A 24,246-nucleotide genomic window follows, 5' to 3' on the forward strand; every position below is an offset into this window, starting at 1 on the left:
ACTTGCAGACAACTGCATACCAGAATCAACGAACATCGCAGCCACATTAGACATAACACTAATTCTCAATCAGTCATCACGAATCACAGGGATGGTTTTGATCATACTTTTGATTGGGATGGCGTTCAGGTTTTGGATCGAGAACCATATTTGAGTAAAAGATTGATCTCCGAAATGCTATGTATCAAGAGGCAAAAAAATGGTCTCAATTTGCAAACGGATACTGAACGTTTACCAGAAATTTATTTAAATATTGTCAACAACTTGCCAAAAATTTAACACAGTTTCTATCATAACAAATAGGTCTGCGACTTTGCGTATGTGTACATTTATACATTATTTGACTCTCTTTACCGTTTATATATAAGTCACATTTATCCGTTAAAGACGAGTCGATCTTCGTCTTCGGAAATGTTAAGTTGTCTCTATTCATCTCCTCGGCGCGTCATTATCTTCGATGCCTGGAAGTAAGTCTTATTTCCGTAGTTTTAACTTCTTATCTTTAACCTTTTAATTTTTATTTCTTGACTATATGTTCAGTTTATTTAGATCATTTTTAATAAATTGACATTAAAATAATTTCAATCTCGTAATTTTCATGTAATTCTTAGTACTTTTTTCTTTCTATGTTCATATTAGTCATATTATTTATTTAACTTATTTATAACTTATTTATTTATTTCTTTGACTTTATGTTCAGTTTATATTTAGATCATTTTTAATAAATTAACATTTCAATCTCATAATTTCATGTTTAATTTAGTACTTTTTCTTTCTTTGTTCATATTAATTACATTATTTATTTAACTTATTTTACTTTTGTCCTTTGTTTTTACGTAGGCATCGTCAAGATAATGAGATACCGAGACATTTATTATCGCTTTAGACAGCACCCTTTGTAACAGACTCCGATATAAAACACTTTGTTATTATATTTTTTCATTATATTATCTTTTGTTATATACTTTCGCGCTGAAGATGACCCAAAAATAGGGTCGAAACGTTCGCTATCCTCTCTTTGTATGCTTTAATATCAATATTTATTTGATTGTAATATAAATAAATGTGTTATAACATCGACACTAGACTCGTATTGCCATTATAACTGTTTTGTTAATTTTATATTTCGAGTCTTATATTTATTAATTTTTATACATTTTTCGTTGAATTATTTAATATAAAGTAAAATATAATATTACTTGACATTAAACTATATACATTTTCTAATGAAGTACGCATGTAAATTTGTGCGAAATATTTCGCAGGTGTTTCAAGGAAATGTGAAGAACTTAGAAAGATCGGGCATAGAAATATCCGTTGCAATAAAAATGCTTCGAAAAGATGCTTCTTCCCATGAGAAAAAGAAATTTTTAAAGGAAGCCAAGCTTATGAATCATTTTCGACACAAACATGATTATTATCGCGTGGTAAATACAATTATTAAAAAAAATTAATGATTAAGAAATGAATTCTTTTGAAAATACTTTTTATTTTATCATAATAGTATCGTGCATTGTTTCTTTAAGTAATATATCTAGAATATAAATAGTTTTTGTTTATATACAATGTATAGTAAGAGATAAATGAACGTTTTCGATTTTGCACACATTCTAAAAATGAACAACTTCAATCAGAAAATTAAATTTTTGTTTAAATCATGTTTTAGAAAGGAGAAGGTTTGTTTCCTGTTCGCTGGATGGCACCCGAATCTTTGATGATCGGAATATTTACTTCTCAAAGCGATGTTTGGTCATTTGGGGTATTAATGTGGGAAATTACATCGTTGGGCAACCTTATATTGCCAAGACTGATGAAGAAGTGATAAATTATGTACGTGCTGGAGACAGGTTGCCGATGACTCTTAACTGTCCGTCAACGTTGTACCAGTTGATGCTGCGTTGCTGGAGTACAGCGGATGCCAGACCAAATTTTAAACTTTGTCTGAAAAATATTATAGCATTAAGAAAGAACATGGAAGATGCCTTACTGAGTTCAGTCGATACTATTTAGCCGATATAATTAAATTAATGTTTATCTTATTTTCCAAACGATTTAATAAATCTTAATGTAGAAAAAATATTTCTAGAATATTTCTAAATTGATTCTGTTATTTTTAGATTTAATCTTAATATTACATGTATCAATGAAAATAAAAGAAATTTTGTAATCTTATCTTCCATAAAATTTTGAATATTATTAAAAAATATCACATCCGTTTTCATGATTGTACAAAATCAAATAATATAATGGTATATCTAATTTGTGTTTTTGAGTAATCGAAGCGAAATCTAATGATTGCGATTATATATATATGTATAAACAATATTTTTTTCAACATGGGAATATAATTAATTTTCGACATTATATATGACCGATAATTACAAACTGATTGTAAAATTTATGAGTGAAGGATGAAACGCGAATAACATCCTGTATAATTAGTTGTGAATATATAAATATAATAATATAATTATTTTTGAATTTATGACAGTTATCATATATGAATTTTTTACATTATTCGAGATAAGTATATACATATATTTTATCTTTATATTTAGTGACTTATTATATATTTAAATTATATTGATGATTACAAAAGTATGCAGTTGTAAAAATGAACTACATTTGTTGTTCTATTTCCACTAACTATTTAATGAAGTTAATAATGTATGATATTTACACACAAGTACGGTCTATCATTTCGAAAAAATTGTTGCACGTATATATATATACATATACACGTACGTATATATATCTTTGTTGGTGAATGAAAAGTTTTTATTTTATCAAATATTTGAAAATACATCTATTATTATGCATAAATTTAAAAAGAGACCGTTATATTAATGTTTAAATTTTTAAAAATGTTCTTATGCAGAATGTCTCTTTAATAATATAAAAACATTTTGAAAATAACAAATATGTATATCATTTAATATATGGATGGACTAAATAAGTCACAAAAGGAGAACGAAGCATCACAGAATTATTTTCAATTATATTTCACGTAATTAAAGTGTTTATCCCATTTTTTAATAAAGTAATTGATTTATAGCGGGAGAAAGATGGAATTTGATTTAATGCACTAATGCACACTGGTGCAAAATAAAGACTGTCGTATATAAAATTACAATAGTAGAATTAAAATAATAAAGTAATTAATATTATAAATTTTTCTAGTATATTATATTATATATATTAAGTATATTATACTAAGTTAATATTAACTAAAGTTATATTATATAAGTTATTATATTATAAGGTTATTCAATGCAAATAGTGATAATAATAGCTCGTACAATTAATTATATTACTTATTTTAGTTGTGTATGTGCTACTGTAAATTTGTACTTATTTATACTAGTGCAAAGACGGTACGGCGTTACGTATCGCTTGATTCAAACTGCATTATCTGAATGTACAGAAAACGCATAAACCACTTTTTTTAAATCCATTCTTATTTTTCTTATAATCAGAATATCTTTTTATATACAATAGTAAACGTGTTCCTAGGATAAAGAGAAGATATTGAGAAATAAATTAATATAAAAGTTTAATAAAATTCAAATTAAACAATTATACAGGGTGTCCCTGAGCATGAGCTCACGCACTTGTGAGGAGGTAGAGCGCAGTAAATTAAATAAAGAAATCCTATTCTATGTAACGATTTTTGTAATAATAATAGAAATATTAATTATTGAAAGTTCATCACAGTTACTTTCAAGGTCAATTTTAAGATTGACAGAAGCACTTTCAGAAAAAACGTTTGATACAAAAGTTTCTTATTTTTTCACGTACAATTCGAATCTGTAATAAAAAGTACCATGTTCCCCTAAAAAAATTCAACTTCCAATCCGGATGGCGTATTTCCGGTCGGAATCAAAAGTTGAAAATATCACCATTTGATAGAGCGTACCTGATTTACTTAAAAATTGTTCGCGATTTTTGACAAAAGCCATTTATTTTCATTTTAAAAAGAGTGTACGGATGGTTTGAGACACCCTGTATATACATATAATTATTTTTATTTATAGAACTATTATTTTTGTTTTATACATATATAATCTTTTTGTCAAACATTTTTTAAAGATTTTAATTCTTTTTGGAATAACGCCAAGTATTTCCGTAGAGAAAAATAAATTACAACGGAATGCAGCTAATAAGACGTCATGGCCAAAGTCCGGATCTTGGTGTCGTTTTCCCCACTCCAAGTGCATGCTAGCGGCCGAACGCCGCGAAAAGAAATACCGTCTATGCCGGTCTAATGATGGTAACAAAGATGGCACCGTCGCGTAGAAAAAAAATATATACAGGGTAGACCATTTTAATCAATACACGCGAATATCTCAGAAACACTGCATTAAATCGAAAAATGTTTCAGATATAAGTTATATGACTTGAAGGGGGACATAAGAAAGTACCATTAGTTTGACCTTGGGTGGCGTTGTCGAGGACAGGGCAAGGTTACTTTGGATTTTTTAAATGGAACTCCCTATTTTTTATTACATATTCTTGTAGCTCATCTCGAGAGCTTTCCAAAACACTATAATTAAGTTAGTTTTCATTAAGTACTTTCCGAGTTATGAGGCTTGAAATAATTTCTTAATTTTACATAAACCATAAAATATCTAGTAAAATATTCTTTTTTCGATTACTTTATCTTAATACTTTTATGTACAAAATAATGAGAGGAATCAATTGGTGTAAAGAAAACACATAGTTATTTTTAAGAAAAAAAATGTAATTGTTAATTCCAAATTACATTTTTTTTTTTTCGAAACAATTATGTGTTTTCTTTACACCAATTGATTCCTCTCATTATTTTGTACATAAAAGTATTAAGGTAAGATAATCGAAAAAAGAATATTTTACAAGATATTTTACGGTTTATGTAAAATTAAGAAATTATTTTAAGCCTCATAACTCGGAAAGTACTTAATGAAAACTAACTTAATAGTGTTTTGGAAAGCTCTCGAGATGAGCTACAAGAATATTAATAAAAAATAAGGAGTTCCATTTAAAAAATTCAAAGTGACCTTGCCCTGACCTTGACAACGCCACCCAAGATCAAACCAATGGTACCATCTTATGTCCCCCTTCAAGCCATACAACTTATATCTGAAACATTTTTCGATTTAATGCAGTATTTCTGAGATATTCGCGTGTATTGATTAAAATGATCTACCCTGTATATATTAACATAGAATATATGTTTATTTAATATTATACATAATATATAAAAAAATATAATAAAATAATATGTATGTATATATTATATAAAATATAAAATAATATAATAAATTATTATATTTTCTTTTTTAACGCGATAGTGCCCTCTTTGCTACCATCACTAGACCGGCTTAGACGGTACTGCTTTTCGCGACGCTCGGCCGCTAACATGCACATGGAGTGAGGAAAACGGCACCAAGATCCGGTTTCTGAGTCATGGCAACACATGATCAGATTGATCATTCGAAGTCAGTTACTATTATGAGCAAGCCAAAACACGCTACCGCGTTACTTATCGTTTGATTCAAACTGCATCATATGATTATCACAAAAAATTGAGTACAAATAGTGGATTTTGAAAAGCATACGTAGTAACACAATTGTATATAGCAACACAATCGTACTAACGAATTGTCATAATTACATATTTAATAAAACCAAAGATACAGTAAAATATTTAAGTGAATTCGATTACACGCTGCGTGTGCTTGAATATGGCTGAAAATGTTATAAGATCTATCATTCTATAACTTCTTTGATCGTTTATAATTTGATTGTGATTATTTTTTTATCGACGTTTTTCTACTATAATATTAATGAAAAAGGAAAGCTGATAATAATTATATTCCTGTATTCGCGATACAATCCAGTAAATATGTATCATTTTGCATTGTCATTTGTTCTCCTAAAAAAATAGAAATTATTTACTTACTAAGAATTCTCTAATTTAATCTTAAAATATATACTGTGATCGTGACCATAAAGAGAAATCTAAAAACATAATATTAAAAGATAATAACTTGCGACTCGTTAAAACTGAGTTTTAAGGAATTTATCGATAATATATATGAATTAATATCAATTCGATTAACACATCAGAATTAGTAGAATGAGAAAAACAACTAACTGAGGATTCAACAGGAACCGATTGAGTGCAAATATTTACGAAAAATGCAAATTATGTTTGGAACAATTTTACGTGTATTATTGAAAGGTTTAGTACTGACAAAGGCAACTATCACTTTTATATCAAAGGATTATATCCCTTCAAACAGCCTTCAGGAAGAAAGTGTTTCCATTTGTCCGAATTTAAATTTCACGCAGGTAAGAGATATTTTTCGCTTGATTAAGAAACAATTGAGTGTTATTGCAGTTAGTAGTGTAACTAAAAAATGAATGATAATAAATTACATATTCTACCTATAATAAGATAAGATAAAATAAAACAATTTAATATGAAAGAAAAAAGTATGTACGATGTTGTAAAAAAAAAGATGGATAAAGTTTCGAAATTTTCTTTACAAATGGATGTTATATAGTGTATTAAATTTAATTAAGACGGTATTTTAAAATTTGACTGTATTATTTTGTCTTTCTCTCTCTCTCTCTCTCTCTCTCTCTCTCTCTCTCTCTCTCTCTCTCTCTCTCTCCATATACATATAAAATTATTATTTCTAAAAATAACAGTTTTTAAAATGAATGAAGCTTTCTGTCTACAATCTGTTACATTAATATATACATACCATGGCACTTCAACAGATTTTTTTGTTATTTTTCATCAATTTTAAAAATTTCTTTATTTTTCTAATTATTTATAATAATATTTATTGATATATAGTAAGCTTTATATTAATGTAGATTTTATTTTGTGAAATTAATTTAGAAAGTTAGTATCATTTCTTTGTGTTAAGGATAATTATATAACGGATCAGAACTACTAAACATCGAGATAGAAAATCTGTCTAATAAAAAAATCATTCATCAAACATTCTTCAAAATTGTATCTATTAACACCAATATTTCCATCGACAATATATTCAATAACTATCGCTAGAATTTATATTAATTTTCATTGTACATATATCCATTTATATACAATTATATCCACATATTTTTATCGAGGCATTATCGGTTTATACTATCAGTTTATACTATCATTTCCAGGAAACAATATTTTTAACCTTTTTATTCTTGAAGTACAAACATTAATAAAACTTTAATAATATCGGCAAATTTTTGAAAAGAAATATGAGTTACGGTAAAATTGAGAAGAGTTAACTAACCTATCGTGAGAAAGAATCAAATCGTTAGACAAAATTGTTTTAATAATTGCAAAGGCTACACTTTCGCTTGTACTACTTGCTAAAAGCTGTTATGAATCCTCATTGATTCTCGTTAACCTGTGATTGATTTTATTTTTAACATGAGTTATGTTTGATATACAAGATGTCTTAAAAAAATTAATAAAAAATAGATTTTACGATATGAATAAAACTACATCACATTCAATTTATATCATTTAGGAATGGTATATATCAAACCGGTATTATTAAGCAAACAAAAAACGAATGGCAATTTTACGTTTAACTTTATAATTTACCATTGAAAGCACCAGAAACAACCGCTTCAACGATACACACTTAATTCTTTTCATATGTTATACTTTATGAAGGATATTTCAATGTCCGAGAAAAGTGATCATCATATACTAAATTTCGAATCTGACCGGAGTCATTCTGATAGTACTGCGAGAAATGAGCGAGAAGTCGATGAAGTTACACTTGCAAATATTTCTATCATCCCAGAACCTAACGGTAAGTTGCAAAAAAATGCATAAAACATTAATAACAAAATCTATGACGAAAAAGTGTAAATAATTTAAATTGAAGAGAGAGTGGAAATCAAATCTAAAAATATCTTCCAGCAGTGAGAAGAATATAAATTCTAATTCCGTCCAAAAAAGAAATAGAAAAGCATAATATAAACAGTGTACATAAAAATTGTCATAATTTAAGGTAAAGTCAATTTTATTAATTTGCTATTTTGTTTTAAAACAATCGCAAATATTATACTTCTGATTTCTTAAGCTCTTTCTAATTTCTATAGGAATTTATCGAAAAGTACTTGTCATTTTATTAAAAGTTATTTATTCGTTTTTGCCATGAATTAACGATTACTTTTCTAAATCTTGAATGACGCAAAAAATTCTTATATTACTTTTTTAAAGGTGAATACTGTGCTAATTTCCATATTTAGTAGTTTATATTTATTTTTTCTCTTTTCTTTATTTTCATTAAGTTGTTCTTTCTGATTTACTGGGATAATCCACTTAATCTTATATGTAATTATGTTAATATGTACGATCTTAAAATCTCTAGGAAGCAGTTTGAACAAGCCAACATCTCTCAGAGCATTTGTACAATTCGACAGTCAATTCACAGAAAAAGTAAACGATATTTTTGTGACATTGAGGTAAGGAATCTAAATTCTCAGTTTGTGTTCTTTCATTTTTCTCTCTTTTTCTTAAATTCAACGACATAAATATATCAAAATGTTATAATTTTGTTAAATATAAAATGGCTAAAATTTTATTTCTTTACAGATGGAACCAACCTGAATTTACCGATGAAATAATACAAGGGTATACAGTGCAATGTTTTTTCATCGAGGACTTAAAAGAGATTCAAACCTGCGACGATAAAAATATCATAACTACAAAATTGGAGCACACGGTGCACAATCTAATATCTAACACGACATATTATTTTCGAGTACGTGCGCATACTAAAATTGTTGCTGGTCCTTACACGGATTTAATCAATGTGTCGACTACACATGAAAATCCAATACCTAAATTATTAGTCACAACGGAGCTAGATATGGTAATATTGGACGTGGATTTAAGCATTACTAATGTCGTAATGTCAGAGTACGTATACTGATAAAAAAAGTTATAATTATCGTAAATTATTTTTAACACGAACTATAAAGTTAAAGTTATTATTATTATGCACAAGTTTATTATTATCAACATTATAGTAGTAATAACTATAAAATTAGAAATATCAAATATAATTTTTTACTATACAATTATAGTTCCTTTTTTTCAGATCAGTAATAGAATATAGCTCCTTTTTTCAGATCAGTAACATATGCCGTTTATTCGATACAGGAACATAGAATCTATTTTCTAACAGGAAGAGACCTAATGACATTGAAGATTAACGAAAATAATATCACAAAAATAGCTAGCTTTGATCATGATCTACATAGTCTTTGCCTTGACTGGGTAGCAAGGAATCTATATTTCATCTATATAAAGTCAGGCTACTATTATATTGTAAAGTTCGACTTAACAATGTGGAAAAATGACATAATTAAATTTGATGAGATTTTCAAATCAAAAATTGCTAATTACGGTTTAAGAGTATCACCGTCTATGGGGTACGTTTACTACCGTTCACCTGAAAAAATAATTTTCCATTAAAGACTTATGCAAATTTGTAATTTTTCTATAATTTTATGTAGTTTTATAATTAAGATCATAAGTAAAAAAAAAGAATAAGTTATTATATAATTATAATAATTTCGAATTTTCACTACATATAAGTTTCTGTTTTTGTTAAGAAATGTTTTATAATGAGTAAAATAATTATATATTTTTTAGAATTTTATATCACGTTATATCATACAATTGGATGAATACAAAATATGGTATGATGCAATATTATCTCGATGGAAAAAATGAGCAAATTGTTCAGATAAATGCATCCTTTTGCCAATTTCGTTATATAGATTCTATTCGCGATGTGATAATTGATGACATGAATAATGAGGAGCCGTTAATTTACTGGTTAAGTAATGATATCATATTTGTGACAGACATTAACGTTTCTATGTGCAATGAGATTTTACACAAGAAAATCATAAGTGTAAGTTATACCATTTACTTCCGATCTATGACAATTGACAAAACAAACATTTACATTTTAGTACATAATCCGTTTCCATATATACTCTACGTTTTGAAAAAGAAATATGCAAGTCTCAAGAGTGTAAATGCAGCCGAATATGTTGAAAAGATAATAATAAGTTCAGATAATAATATGTTTTATGAAATTTACGCTTTTGATAAATCTTTACAACCATATCCTCCAATGAGATGTCTGACACCTGACGAAAAAGTTTATAATTTTGAGAATGTGTATGCAGCGGCAAACACCATCTTTGTGAATCTTCCAGAGCCGTCTGCAAAGAGTGGATGCGAAAAATATAATTTACCAACTACTATATATACTATCTCCGTAAGCTGTTTAGACAACAATCTCAACAAGTCTGAGAAATTCAATGTGCAGACGTACGAGCGATATTACGAGATTCAGAACTTAACACCATTTACAGAGTACAAGTTGAAGTTTACTTTAAGCAATTTTTACTTTGATCAATTATCGATAAATCCATTCGATTCGAATGTGATACCAATAAAAACTAATTCGGGCAAACTTAATGCACCAAAAAACATAAGTGTTCTAGCTTTGACGCCTACTATAGCAGTAGTTCATTGGATGCCACTCAAGAAAGTGAACTGCGTGGCCGTGACCTACGAAGTGCATTGGAATTCAGTTACATTAGTGAACGGCACGCAACAAAAGGGCAAACAATTTATCAATGTGCCGAAACGTATAGCAGACGGCAGATTTTTCACAAAGATTAACTTGTCGCTACCAGTACAAGATTATTTTATATACGTGCGTGTGTATCCAATTAATTTCAGCGATTTCTACAACGAGAGTTTAAGCAAGATCGTTCACATATACTCAGAACCAAACAATATTACTTTGAGCGAGGTCGACATAAATAGCATGGACATTTCATGGATCTCAAACATCAATCTGACGGTCTCTCCTACACTAGAGTACAAAGAGAATGCAACAAAAAAGTGGCAAACAACGAATTATATTAAAATGAATTATAACAAAGAAATAATATACCGTATCCGAAATTTACAATCGGGAACTTTATACAAGTTTCGCTTGATATTGAGATATCCCGAATATGAGGAAAATTTTACATGGCCGGCTGATGAAAGATTTATTTTTTCAACACTTGGTAAGCAAACGAAGATACCCATACAGTACAATAAGATTGCATGGATATATTGAAGAATAATTTCATTGAAACATTGCAATATTACAAATCGATTGTGAAACTCTGCTGAGTTATTGTTATAAGATTGTGATGAAGTTAAGATGTCCGCTTTTTGCAATAAAATATTGTAGCAATATTACAGTGTAATATGTTGGAAAGAATGCAATGTTATTGCAACCATTTAACAATATTACGTATAAAATATTTTTGTTTTTGATGGATGAATATCTTGGAAACGTTTAATTAAATTAAAAAACTTGGTATAAATAGAAGTTTGTAAAATCTAAGATAATCATGTCTAAGGTAATATATTGCAAAATTGTATTTAAACATAATCATATAAAATAAAATATTATATTTTTATACAAAATTAATTTAAACTTTTACTTTACGAATCACTTTTTTTATTTTAAATGTTTTTTATACTCTTATAATGAGGTATACAGGGTGTCCTAGACCATCCGTACACCCCTTTTCTTTCAAAAACTAAGCATTTTAGAGAAAAACGTTTTCGACAAAAATTGTATGGTTTCGAGGGGAACATAAGATGGTGTCATTGGTTTGACCTTGGATGGCATCGTTAAGGTGAGATCAAGGACACCTTTAATTTCTTAAATGGAACCACCTATTTTTTATTGCATATTCTTATAGCTTATGTCGAGAGCTTTCCAAAACACAATAATAAAGTATTTTTTCATCAAGTACTTTTCGAGTTATAAGGCTTGAAATAATTTCTTAATTTTACATAAACCATAAAATATCTAGTAAAATATTCATTTTTCGATTATCTTACCTTAATACTTTTATGTACAAAATAATGAGAGGAATCGATTGGTGTAAAGAAAACACATAATTGTTTCGAAAAGAAAAATGTAATTGTTAATTGCAAATTACATTTTTTTTTTCGAAACAATTTTGTGTTTTCTTTACACCAATTGATTCCTCTCATTATTTTGTACATAAAAGTATTAAGGTAAGATAATCGAAAAATGAATATTTTACTAGATATTTTATGGTTTATGTATAATTAAGAAATTATTTCAAGCCTTATAACTCGAAAAGTACTTGACGAAAAAATACTTTATTATAGTGTTGGAAAGCTCACGACATAAGCTATAAGAATATGCAATAAAAAATAGGTGGTTCCATTTAAGAAATTAAAGGTGTCCTTGACCTCACCTTAACGATGTCATCCAAGGTCAAACCAATGACACCATCTTATGTTCCCCTCAAAACCATACAATTTTTGTCGAAAACGTTTTTCTCTAAAATGCTTAGTTTTTGAAAGAAAAGGGGTGTACGGGTGGTCTAGGATACCCTGTATATATATATATATATATATATATATATATATATTGTTGCGTCCCCGTGTTCCTTCCCTGCGGATTATTTGGTCACCCGTGACGTTCGGCAGGGGATCGTCTTCGAGCGCGTTGCCAAGAAAAATGTTGACAAGACTTATGACAGTCGAGTCGTTTCCGAGCTGTCAAGCCGCGCGGACGCGTTTTACTTTCGGTGTTATATTTCCGTGTGAAATCCTGTTACATTCTGTGTTCCCCTGTGTTTATTAAAGTTCTTGTGTTCTTTATTCATATACGACTGTTTATTTACGAGTGCGCGAGCGTGAGCGCGAGCGAGTACGCCGGTGCCGATCCTTGTGTCGCGCGCGATCGATAGATATCGTTCCGCGAACGCAACATTTTGGGGGCTCATCCGAGATCAACCGGACTGTGATTTAGTGCTTGGACGTGAATTTTTACGAGTGGAAAAAAAAGATGTCGACGAACAACGACCAACGAGATTTGACAACGGGCGTCTCAACTCGGAAGAGGATGCGATCGGCGACTCCGCTCCCGGCTGCGGCTTCGGAACCGACGTTGGAGTCGACCACGTTCCAGGCGGCGATGAGGGAAATCCAACAATTGCGCGGAGAGCGGCTCCACGAACGGAACGAATTCGAAGCCCAGCTTCGCCAGCGCGACGAGATGCTCCGTGCCATGGAGGAAAGGATGTTGCGGCTGAATGAACAGCTAAGTCGCCCTAATTTTAGAGAATTTGAGAGTAGAGCTGCTAGTGTGTCTAGTTGTTTAGATAACGGTGCGCGTGACTCAATAAATAGGGAGTTGGGCTATAAATTGAAGCAAGATATTTTTGACGGGTCGGTTCCGCTCAGAGAGTTTTTCTCTCAATTCGAATTAATTGCGCGGGCCAATCATTGGAGTGATGCCACAAAAACGGTGGCACTTGTCTCGTGTTTGAGGGGGAAGGCGCGTGCGGTCTTGGAATGCGTGTACGACATCGAAAGTTTGAATTTTGATGAATTAAAATCAAAACTAGAGTTGCGTTGGGGGAAAGTTATCAACAACTAGACACATCTGTCTCAATCTTATTATTCTCAATTTACGAACCGGAAGCAAAAATCGAATGAAGACGAGGCAGCTTTGGATTCCGATATCGAACATTTGTCTCAATTGACGTATCCCGAATGTACGCATCAAGTTAGGGACAAAGTTGCCTGCGCGCAGTTTATTACTGCATTGTCCAATAGGTTCGTGAGAAGGACTCTGCAACTTGAGGGAATCACTTCCTGAAAATGGCCGTGCAAAGAGCGATGGCGGTCAAGACTATTCAAGAGAATAATTTTGAAAAACGTAGCGATTTTGAGGGACGCAATAGAAATTTTGGAAATTGTAAGGGACGCAATAGAAATTTTGGAAATTTTAAAGGGACAGATAAGGAGAGAAAATTTAAAAACTTTAATGGGAAAAATTTTAATAAATTAGACAACAAGAATAATAAGAGCTTTAATAGCAAGGAGAATAATCAGGGGTTTCAGTCTGCACAGCAGTGTTGGCAATGTGGTAACACAGGCCATTTTCGGGCGGAGTGTCCGTCACTTAAAAAGGGAACTGGGAAAAACTAAGTTTAGTCGAACTTACTGGGGCAAGTTCGACGAGCAAACGGAGAGCCCCAGACAAAAAATATGTTAATTATTGTAATAATTTGTCTAGACGTAGAAAATTATTTTATTTTAAGGGTTTCGTTGATGGGCAGAATTGTGTTTTTAAGATCGATTCGGGCTCGGATGTCTCGTTAGTTAGACGTGATTTGATTAGAATGCCGAAAAGGCAAATCCCTCTTGATCATTCTGATCGACTGAAGTATCCGACCGGAGAGGAAGTCTCCGTTGAATGTAAAATGGTCGTGTTAATAGAGATAGGGAAATATTTAGTAGAACATCCTGTTTTCGTAACCGATATGGTTGAGGATTGTTTGTTGGGAGCTGATTTCTTTTCAGCAATAAATAAGGAAGATGTTTTCGAGTCAATCTTTGGAAAAGTTGATTTCTGCGAGCAGGAGCAATTTGTATGTTCGCGAATAATGAGTTGCTTCGATGAAGTTCCTCAGTTTTTAAGAGAGATTTTCAAAAGGGAATCTGAAGATTTAACGGAGGAGCAGAAAGATCTTTTCGCCCAATTCTTAGCTGAATTCCAGGATATCTTCTCTGAAGGAATAGTAGCTGGGAATTGTAATGTAGGCGAGCACACCATTAATGTGAGTAATTCTAATCCTATTAAGCAGGCTCCCCGTCGTATCCCTCTGAAGATGAGAAGGGAAGTCGAATAGATTCTTGAGGATATGAAGCGTCAGAAGGTTATCGAGAAGTTTCAAAGTCCATGGATTTCTCCTGCGGTTATGGTTAAGAAGAAGAACGGCTCCATTAGGTTTTGCGTGGACTATCGAAAGTTAAATTCAGTGACCTCAAAGGATTCATATCCAATACCACGGATAGACGATATGCTTGATCAATTATTCTGAAACTCTTGGTTCTCTTCGCTGGATTTAAAGAGTGGATATTGGCAAGTTAAGATTCGTCCAGAGGATAAAGAAAAAACGGCATTCTCTATTGGAAACGGGTTGTGGCAATTTACCGTTATGCCTTTCGGCTTATGTAACGCTCCTGCCACTTTTGAACGTTTAATGGAGAAGGTATTACAGCAGTTGTTATTTAAAATATGTCTAGTATATCTAGACGATGTTATCATTTTCAATGGCAGTTTTGAAGAAATGTTGGGTCGTCTTAGACAAGTCTTCTTGCGATTACGCGTGGCTAATTTGAAATTTAATCCGAAGAAGTGTTTTTTCTTCAGGAGGGAGATAAAATATTTAGGTCATGTGATTTCCGAAAGGGGGATTACAACGGATCCTGAAAAGATTTCTTCCATTAAGGATTGGCCAATTCCCCGCACCAAAAAGCAAGTCCGCAGCTTCCTGGGATTCTGTTCTTATTATAGGAAATTTGTCAAGGGATTTTCTCTGATAGCAAAACAGTTATTCTCATTAACTGAGAATGTTAGGAAGTTTGTTTGGACGGAGCAATGTGACGCCGCTTTTAGGGAATTGAAAAAACGTTTGATGTCTTCTCCAATTTTATCTATTCCCAAGGATGAGGGGCGATTTATCCTCGACACCGATGCTTCAAATCATGGGATCGGTGCTGTATTATCTCAAGTTCAAGATGGTGTGGAGAAAGTCATTGCTTATTTTAGTCGTATTCTCAGCAAGACGGAAAGGAATTATTGTGTTACGCGGGAGTTGCTTGCTGTGGTGGAATCTTTGAGAAGTTTCCATCATTACTTTTACGGAAATAAGTTTACGATCAGGACTGATCATATTTCCTTGCGTTGGTTATTATCGTTTAAGAATCTGGAAGGTCAATTAGCCCGTTGGATGGAGCGTATTCAACAGTACGATTTTGAAATAATTCATCGGAAAGGGAAGTTGCATGGAAATGCTGACGGGTTATCTAGGCGACCTTGTAAGGAGAGTGGTTGTAGATTGCAGCAAGATGGATTCTAGGGAAGAGGAGTTGGTCGGAAGAATAATCCTAGGAGGGGGCAGTTGCGAAAATTGGAGAGAAGATCAGTTGGAAGATCCGACGATAGGTAAGATTCTTCGCGGAAAGGAGGAGGACCGACGTCCTCTTTGGAAAGAGATTGTTTCCGAAAGGGCCTAGTAAACTTTATTGGTCACAATGGGATTCTCTGGTGCTTAAAGACGGAGTTCTTCATAGAAGATGGGAATCTCCAAATTTGAAGACTTGCATTTTCCAAACAATAGTCCCGCAGAAAAGAGTTCCACAGATCTTAAAGGAGGCTCACGACTCCCCTTCTGGAGGGCACTTTGGAACCAAGTGATTTCAAGATTTGGTGTGCCCTCGGAGTTGCATACAGACCAGGGGAGAAATTTTGATTCGCGAGTTTTCCATGAGTTGTCTCATTTACTAGGAATTAAAAAAACTCGAACTACTTCGTTTCATCCGCAATCTAACGGGATGGTGGAGCGACAACATCGGACATTAACAGAATATTTGGCTAAATATGTTTCCGATAACCAATGTGATGGGGTCGTTGGATAGGAATGAGTCTTCTGGCGTATAGGTCTGCCAAACATGAGACCACGGGAATAACTCCAGTTGAGTTGTGTTTAGGTAGAGATTTAAAATTACCTCTAGATCTTCTTCGCGGTAATCCTCCTGGGAATGGGGTAAATTCTTCAGAAGAAAGCTATGTTTCAAGATTGAAACAAAAATTAAATGAAATCCATAGCGAGGTCAGGCAACGGTTGAACATGAAATCTTCAAGAGCGAAAGCTTTGTATGACCGCAAAGCCCGTCGAATATGTTTCGAACCCGGACAGAAGGTATGGTTGTTCAATCCTCGAAGAACTAAAGGAAAAACTCCTAAATTACAAAGCAAAATTGGGAAGGACTCTACGAGATCGTAAAAAAATTAAACGATGTTGTATATTGTATTAGGAAATCAAATAGACATAGAAATAAAATTGTTCATTTGGACAGGTTAGCTTCTCATTTTGAAAGACGAGAGTAGACTTCTTTTAGGGAAATATTGTTACACATCCGGGACCTGATTAGTACACAATGGAATTCGAAACCCAATTAATGGATAAGTTTTGTTACTGGTTACTCGTTTGGTGTTTTTTTTTTTTATTTTAAGGGAGAGAAATGCTGAGTTGCATCAGAGTTGCGTCGGAGCGATCTGGCCAGATTAAAAACGGAAGTTAGAAGTCAACAATTGAAGACTGCCTCGCCCGTTTTTGAGCTGTGGTTTTCCCGCGGGACGAAAGGCAAATGCCGAGGCGGGGATTTGAGGAGTCCTTGTTGGACGTTGGGTCCACGGTGACTACCCTCCTCATATCCGAAGAATACGGGACACCAGCCGAGGGAATTGGAAGATGTAAATTTGAAACGTCGATGGAGATTAGAGCGTGTCGCTCAGTACCCTGCAGCAGCAGCTCAGGCTAGGGCAGGAAGGCACGGCTGATTCTCCGGAAATCGACATACTGGCCATGGTTCTACAGAGTCGTTCGGTACTTTTGGCAGGAGCCGAATTAGAACAAGAAGACTCGAAATCCTGCAATGGCATTTTGGGATTGTCGGGACGACAATCTTAGAAGACGGGGGGAAGTGTTGCGTCTCTGTGTTCCTTCCCTGCGAATTATTTGGTCACCCGTGACGTTCGGCAGAGGATCGTCTTCGAGCGCGTTGCCAAGAAGAATGTTGACAAGATGTATGACAGTCGAGTCGTTTCCCAGCTGTCAAGCTGCGCGGACGCGTCTTGATTTCCCGAGCTAATATTATTGTTTATCCCGTTGCATTCTGGTGTTATTAAAGTTCCTGTATTCTCTTTTAAATACGAGTTCTTATTTACGAGTGCGCGAGCGTGAGCGCGAGCGAGTACGCGGGTACCGATCCTTGTGTCGCGCGCGATCGATAGATATCGTTCCGCGGACGCAACAATATATATATATATATATATATATATATATATATATATATAAACATTATAGTTATAGAATTAATTAAACATTACTAATTATATTTTTATTTAAAAGTTTTAAAGATCCGTTATAACTATATATATATATATATATATATATATATATATATATTTATATATATATATATATTTATATATATATATATATATATATATATTTATATATATATATATATATATATATATATATATATAAAATAATGAGATACCGAAACATCTATCTTTACTTTAGACGGCACAATTTATAATTCACTCCGATAAAACCTTTGTTATTTTTTATCATCACATTTGCGCTGAAGAGAGCCCAAAAATAAGGTCGAAACATTCGCAATCTTTTCATTGTCATTTGTTCCATACTTATTTGTTTGTATAATAAATAACTGTGTTATAAGATCGATACTTGAATCGTATTACCATTAAAACTGATTTATTTAATTTTATATTTCGAGTTTTATATTTTTAATAATTATAACTATATATATTTGCATATAAAAAATACATAAAAATGCATAGAAAAATATAATGATAGATATAATAGTATCTATATATTTAATATAATAAAAAGGTATATTATCTTTGAAGATTAATATCGTATTCGTATATGAAGTGAAAATATATCATAAAATATATTGTAACATTAATATATAATGTTACCTATATTTTAATAAAAAAATAGCAATGTTTATTTTTAGCTTAGAATTATATTTACTTGACTGATATTATTTATGTGTCATTATTTCATTTCACTTCTGCAAAAAAGGAAAATTTATCGCATATACCATATACAAATATAAAAAAATATATTATTACAATATTTTTATAGATAAATTAAAGAAAGTTATAGTTTTAAAATGTTTCTAAAATATAAATATCATATTGCTAATGTCTAATTCATACTTTGTTAATTTATATTTCTACAATGTTTCTGTAATGTTGCATTGCAATTTGTAATATTGCAATATTGTTGCAAAGTAGTTGTAACATTCTGTGCTGCGTAGATATTAAAATATTATATGCTAATTTTTTTAAATATAAATAGGCCTAAAATTTAAAAAATTTAAATTTTTGTAATAAAGTTATAAGTAAAAATAAATTTGTAAAGCATACACACACGAAGATATTAAAATTATATTTTTGCTTAATATAGATATTTTGAGCACTCCTGAAATAATAGCGAAAAAATATTACTTATTATTGATGTTAAGTTTTATCGTTATAGTTACTATAACCTGCGTCTGTTACCTTTATCGTTGTAAGTATATTTGATGTAGGTATCGACTTGAATTGTAGATTATACATATATATCTGATATAATATCTACAAATTTACTGAAAATAGTAATTTACTTATATAGAACTAAACGAATAAATTAACTAAAAAACAGTAGATTTTATAATACATATTATTATATAATTAAGTCGATACATATTATTATATAATTAAGTCGAAATTTTATAACAGTGTATCGTCAACGCAGAGGTAATAATGAACAATTTTTGTCTTCAACAATGACCGATGTAGAATTGGCGATTCTACGTGAAGTACCTTACCAAAACACTCAATTCAATATGACTTACAATCCTATGTTACATTGTAATCCGGATGAATGTGCGATAACTAAAATCGCACGTAAACAAATTACATTTACAAAACTTATTGGTAGCGGCGCATTCGGAATGGTAAAAATTAATTTTTTCAAGCAATGTTTCAAATTAATTTTTGGATCAACAAAACAGATATGTATTTTCTAATAAAGATATAAATTACATAAATTTTTATAATAGATTATAAGTAATATAAAATTTAGATGAGACAACTAACATGCACTTTATTATACATTTTTCGTTGAATTATTTAATATAAAGTAAAATATAATATTACTTGACATTAAACTATATACATTTTCTAATGAAGTACGCATGTAAATTTGTGTGAAATATTTCGCAGGTGTTTCAAGGAAATGTGAAGAACTTAGAAAGATCGGGCACAGAGATATCCGTTGCAATAAAAACGCTTCGGAAAGATGCTTCTTCCCATGAGAAAAAGAATTTGTTAAAGGAAGCCAAGCTTATGAATCATTTTCGACACAAACATATAATAAGATTGTTGGCCGTTTGTTTAGATGGGGATTCTCCTTTACTAGTGTTGGAATTGATGGAAACTGGTGATCTGTTAAAATATTTGAGAGATTGTCGAAATTTGCAAGCGTCAGATTCGCCTGCTTTGCGTTTACAGGATTTGCTCGCCATGTGCGAAGATGTTGCGCGAGGTTGTTGCTACTTGGAAGAGTTGCGTTTCGTACATAGAGATCTAGCGTGTCGCAATTGTTTAGTATCTTCAAGAAGTCGCGAGAATCGTGTCATCAAAATTGGAGATTTTGGACTAGCTAGAGATATCTACAAGGATGATTATTATCGCGTGGTAAATACAATTATGAAAAAAAATTAATGATTAAAAAATGAATTCTTTTGAAAATAGTATCGTGCATTGTTTCTTTAAGTAATATATATAGAATATAAATAGTTTTTATTTATATATAGCAAGAGATAAATGAACGTTTTTCATTTTTGCACGTATTCTAAAAATGAACAACTTGAACCAGAAAATTAAATTTTTGTTAAAATCATGTTTTAGAAAGGACAAGGTTTGCTTCCCATTCGCTGGATGGCACCCGAATCTTTGATGATCAAAATATTTACTTCTCAAAGCGATGTTTGGTCATTTGGGGTATTAATGTGGGAAATTACATCGTTGGGTGAGCAACCTTATATTGCTAAAACTGATGAAGAAGTGATAAATTATGTACGTGCTGGAGGCAGGTTGCCGATGACTCTTAACTGTCCGTCACCATTGTACCAGTTGATGCTACGTTGTTGGAGTACAGCGGATGCTAGACCAAATTTCAAATTTTATCTGAAAAATATTATAGCATTAAGAAAGAACATAGAAGATGCTTTACTGAATCCAGTCGATATTATTTAGCCGATATAATTAAATTAATGTTTATCTTCTTTTCCGTACGATTCAATAAATCTTAATGTAGGAAAAATATTTCTAGAATATTTCTAAATTGATTCTGTTATTTTCAGATATAATCTTAATATTAGATTTATCAATGAAGATAAAAGAAATTTTGTAATCTTACCTTCTATAAAATTTTGATTATTATTAAAAAATATATCCGTTTTCATGATTGTACAAAATCAAATAATATAATGATATAATGTAATAATATAATGATATAATAATATAACGATATATCTAATTTGTGTCTTTGAGTAATCGAAGCGAAATCTAATGATTGCGATTATATACAGGGTGTCCCATTTTAATGTCCCACCCTAAATAACTTTCTTATTTTTAATTTTAGAAAAAGATGTTTCAGACAAAAGTTGTATGGTTTCAAGGGGGACATAAGGTGGTGTCATTAGTTTGACCTTGAATAGTTGCTTCAAGGTCACGTGAAGGTCACCGTCAATTTTTTAAATGGAACCTCCTATTTTTTATTGCATATTCTTGTAGCTTATCTCGAGGGCTTTCCAAAACACTATAATAAAATATTTTTCCCTCAAGTACTTTTTGAGTTATAAGGCTTGAAATCATTTCTTAATTTTACATAAACCGTAAAATATCTTTTAAAATATTCATTTTTCGATTATCTTACCTTAATACTTTTATGTACAACATAATGAGAGGAATCAATTGGTGCAAAGGAAACACATAGTTGTTTCGAAGAAAAAATATGTAATTTGCAATTAACAATTACATATTTTTTCTTAAAAATAACTATGTTTTCTTTACACCAATTGATTCCTCTCATTATGTTGTACATAAAAGTATTAAGGTAAGATAATGGAAAAATGAATATTTTACAAGATATTTTACGGTTTATGTAAAATTAAGAAATGATTTCAAGCCTTATAACTCAAAAAGTACTTGAGGGAAAAATATTTTATTATAGTGTTTTGGAAAGCCCTCGAGATAAGCTACAAGAATATGCAATAAAAAATAGGAGGTTCCATTTAAAAAATTGACGGTGACCTTCACATGACCTTGAAGCAACTATTCAAGGTCAAACTAATGACACCACCTTATGTCCCCCTTGAAACCATACAACTTTTGTCTGAAACATCTTTTTCTGAAATTAAAAATAAGAAAGTTATTTGGGGTGGGACATTAAAATGGGACACCCTGTATATATATAGGAGGGCTTCAGTTGCCTACATTCCCAATTGCCAACTGCTTCGTTTGCGCACAACATTTTGCCGACAGCTTCTTTTGCCAACATTCCCGATTGCCTACATCCCGATTGCCTACATGCATTATTGCACACGAAAAAAATAAAGAAATGAAAATACGATTCCACACATGACATTATTGCGCACATACACATTGCACACATGACATTATTGCACACATACACATTGCACACATGACATTATTGTTCACATGCACATTGCACACATGACATTATTGCACACATAAAATAAAAAAATCATATTAACACTTTCCACACACGACTTTATTGCACACATGCTCATTGCACACATGAAATTATTGCACACATACAGATTGCACACATGACATTATTGCGCACATACACATTGCACACATGATATTATTGTACACATGCACATTGCACACATGATATTATTGTACACATGCATATTGCACACATAAAGTGCAGAAACGTTTATTTTTGATATTTTAATTATCTTCCTGAATGAATAATATTTAAAATTTCCATTTAGAAAGAAATATTAGAATTTAAAAATATTTTGGACTTAGGACTATACTTTGAAATAGAATCGAATCTCGCTTCGTGTGAAAATCGATAATCTATGTGAAATAAAACAATTATAGATCTTGTTTCAGGCTACAAGCACGGGGGATGTGGAGTAGATCTCGCTTCGCGTGGAAGTCGAAAACCTATGCGGAACAGAACAATTATAGATCTTGTTTCGGGCCACAAGCACGGGGGATGTGGGGTAGACCTCGCTTCGCGTGGAAGTCGAAAACCTATGTGGAATAGAAGAATTATAGACCTCATTTCGAACCACACTATATTCCGAGTGACCCACTCAGTTCTCCAAAGAATCGAAAACCTTGTGCTTACACAATCGAAAAATTCAACATAATATAAATAACATAGTATAAAAATAAAATTTAAATACTGTTACGTCCGATGGACGTCGTGATTCTTTTCTTTCTTTGAAGCTATACAAAAAACTATACGATAACCATGTGCGCGGATAACTCTCGGCGATATCCAAAAATCAAGGAAACGAAAAATAATAAATGAGCCTAGAGTAAGCGGATAGCATGTCATTATAAATAGAAAAATTCCACTAAAATAAAGAACTGTAATAAAATCGAACTCGCATATGTTTACAGTTGGGACGTCCGTTAGAACCATTGGAACTCTAGTAACAAAGCGATCCTTCTTAAGAATCGCACCAACTATAAACATATGTATATCTAACCCTTGCAGCGGACATCTGAGACCGAGAGACTCGAAGCAAAAAATAAACAAGAAAAGCTAGAGCTAAGGATGTTCAGTCGTTGGAACTTAGAAATTTTAAACAAAATCAGAGCCGCAATAAAAATTTTATAGCGCTCCACACGTGGAGCTATGAAAACAGAAACCCTTCAGGGCTGCAGAATCTTAAGCGGGCAATCAAAAAGAAAGGGGAAACTAAACAATTCGCCTGGCCACCCTTAAGCACTAGCCGAAACGCGAAAAGACTCTCGCAAGTCATAAAATCTGTCCGCTAAGCTCCCACTTTCTGCTGGATAGAGCCAAATTTTGGAACCAAAGGGCCAGCCTATTACAATCTTAGAACCGCCTTTCCCTCCAAAATCAGCCTCCTTGTTCTTAAGAAGGGGGCAACCGAAATTATCTCATTCGCCCAAAAGGGATTCCCACTATCCAGAAAAGAGGAGGAGTAATAACTTAAAAATGCAAGCGCAAGGCGCGACGCGCGACGCGCGCCATTAACACTCCAGTTGACAGTTCAGTACGCTAATTCTTCCGACGAGCAACAGTGCAGTTGACAGTTCAGTTCACAGTTCCAGTCAAGATCCAGTCATTCAATTTTAAAATTATATAGCCTCGGGGATTCTCTTTTCTTGCATTATGCAATTGAGTTATTAATCTGTTTTATCACAGTGAAAATGATTTTGTTAACATTTAATTGTGCATCATGTGAATTTTCTGATGAACATCTCC

At 31.9% G+C, this 24,246-nt stretch overlaps 1 long non-coding RNA gene and 1 pseudogene across 2 annotated transcripts; both read left to right on the plus strand.

Annotated features, from left to right (window-relative positions):
- The first annotated feature begins 412 nt into the window (after positions 1 to 412).
- Positions 413 to 1,080, plus strand: LOC145965774 (uncharacterized). Its single transcript, XR_014436797.1, has 2 exons — positions 413 to 467; positions 841 to 1,080. It is a non-coding gene; the product is annotated as an uncharacterized LOC145965774 (long non-coding RNA).
- Positions 1,081 to 5,696: 4,616 nt separating this feature from the next.
- On the plus strand, positions 5,697 to 21,315 carry LOC145965767 (proto-oncogene tyrosine-protein kinase ROS-like; annotated as a pseudogene). The gene is made up of 10 exons (XR_014436791.1): positions 5,697 to 6,333; positions 7,682 to 7,823; positions 8,388 to 8,481; positions 8,612 to 8,938; positions 9,120 to 9,453; positions 9,677 to 11,118; positions 19,165 to 19,269; positions 19,479 to 19,696; positions 19,965 to 20,438; positions 20,652 to 21,315. The product of XR_014436791.1 is annotated as a proto-oncogene tyrosine-protein kinase ROS-like (transcript).
- Positions 21,316 to 24,246: the final 2,931 nt, after the last annotated feature.

This window comes from Camponotus vicinus, unplaced genomic scaffold, assembly GCF_025532165.1.
Source record: "Camponotus vicinus isolate PSW18456_S1 unplaced genomic scaffold, iyCamVici1.0 SCAF_14, whole genome shotgun sequence".
Lineage (NCBI taxonomy): Eukaryota > Metazoa > Arthropoda > Insecta > Hymenoptera > Formicidae > Camponotus > Camponotus vicinus.